At 40.4% G+C, this 2,111-nt stretch overlaps 1 non-coding gene across 1 annotated transcript; it reads left to right on the forward strand.

Annotated features, from left to right (window-relative positions):
* Positions 1-1,193: 1,193 nt before the first annotated feature.
* Positions 1,194-1,265, forward strand: Trnav-gac (transfer RNA valine (anticodon GAC)). The gene has a single exon. It is a non-coding gene; the product is annotated as a tRNA-Val (tRNA).
* The last annotated feature ends 846 nt before the right edge of the window (positions 1,266-2,111 follow it).

Consider the following 2,111-nt stretch of genomic DNA (forward strand, 5'->3'; position numbering starts at 1 on the left):
GAGTTGAGGTGGCCACCACGCGCTATACGCTCACATTTGTCAGCGTTGCGTGTGGGTGCAATGGAAAATTGACTATTCACTGCCGTAGAACACATTAGTAACCATTGGTTACTGGTTCCGAAGTTCCGATTTTGATATGCCATAGCCTTTGTGTTGTGATCATTTCGATCAGTGGTTCGTAACAAAGAAAGCGTGAGCCAGTTGACCTAGCAACAGTTTTTACTAATTTGACCTCAGATGACCTTGACCCACTAAACTTGTTCTGTATGGGGTCAAGATGCACCCACTCACCAAGTTTGAGCAACGTGCGACCCCTAGTCTCTGAGAAAATAGGCGACGACAGTTTTTACTAATTTGACCTCAGATAACCCCTGGATGACCTCGGGTGACAGGTATAGAATTAAATGTAGAAAAACAGGTTCACTTCAAATTGTATGCATATTAATGAGCTAATTTGCATATTCAACAAGTAGACCGCCTAACGTGTCGTACGCTATTTTGTGCGGTTTGTATTGCAAGGAGATCACTGGCTTGTGCAACGTTATTTTGTGTGGTTTTCATAATTCATTGACCTACAATTTACTCATAGACTAATTTGCAGTTGTTTATAATTTTCTCCAGCCAGGGTCAACATGATTTTTACTGTTTTTTGTTGTTTTTTAAAGGAATTTTTTTATTCTATAATGATAACGACACAATGCCATAAAGGATACTAAATTGATTGAAAAAATGATACCCCCTTGCCCCCCCCCCCCAATTTGACATTGCAAAGGGCAAAATGTACAGAATATGGGGTCACTGGTTGAGAGAGTAGATCCGTTGTTATTTCAAAGTCTTTGGGTGATAGATCTAAAGGAAAAATATGGGGTCTTTGGGTTACACAGCATGTACTGGTAATGGGGTCTTTTGGTGACAGCGATGGTGAAAAAGGGGGTCTTAACAGCCCTACATACGCGTCACCTCCAAAGTGGGAGTGCCCTCCCCCCTCGGAATGGCATAATATAAAGGATACTAAATTGATTGAAAAAATGATACCCCTTGTCCCCCCAATTTGACATTGCATGTATAATGTTCTAGAAGGCCAACCCAAATATCTGGAATTTTACCATTTTAATGGCCATTATCTATCTGTTTACCCCGCATGACTGCTCATATCCATAAGTACCAGACTTGAGTCCTGTTTATCAGGGACAGTCTGTGTAGCTCAGTGGTAGAGCGCTCGCCCGACAAGCGAGAGGTCTGGGGTTCGAGTCCCCGCACAGGCAGGTATGTCCGGAGTTTTTACTCTGGTATATCTGCCTATGCATGTAATATTTCCATTTGTAATTTCATGTTTAATTGTGCTAGTGTGCGATGCGTAATTCTTCTTTCCCCTGTATAATGGTATTAGTTTTATGAGCATAGATTAGTGGCTAGACATGAGATTGATGGCACCATATCCCACAATGCAAATTGATTAAAGTGACTTTCTGGTGCAGGTGGTGATTACATAATTTGGTAAAATATCATGAAAACTCCCACTGCACGATGGGTAGGTGTATTATAAATTACAATTTCCCTAACAAATTTGCCTGGCCTAATTGAGTGTATTTAGCTCTCATTAGGCTTGTTCAGACGATCGCTTGTAAAGTCGCTTGTAACTACATTCAAATGTAAACTTGTATGTAGTGCCCGTCTAAACGCACTCGCATGTAGCTACATACAAGTTACAAGTGACAATTTTACATGTAAGATATCTCACATGTAGCGAGTAACATTCAAATGTAAGGCCAGTGTGAACAAGACTTGCATGTTTAGCTCACTTGTAAGCATGACCTTGATGACCCAATCCTATTCTGATTGTGCATAATCATGGCATAATTTACCAGTGAAGGTTACTCTTACAAGTGAGTTGGCTTACAAGTAAGTCCCGTGTGGACACACACTCGCTTTTAGCATAATTTAATTGCTGGCTCGCTTGTAAGTAACATTCAAATGTAGGCTACCGTCTAAACACACCTATTGTATTTACTCAGGGTATATTAGTCAAAGACATAACAATAGGTGCTAATAACCTGTACACACAGAGTGTGTACTCAATTGAAAAATCAGGAACAATTATATACAGTGTT

This window comes from Amphiura filiformis, chromosome 12 (assembly GCF_039555335.1).
Source record: "Amphiura filiformis chromosome 12, Afil_fr2py, whole genome shotgun sequence".
In the NCBI taxonomy this organism is placed as follows: Eukaryota; Metazoa; Echinodermata; class Ophiuroidea; order Amphilepidida; family Amphiuridae; genus Amphiura; species Amphiura filiformis.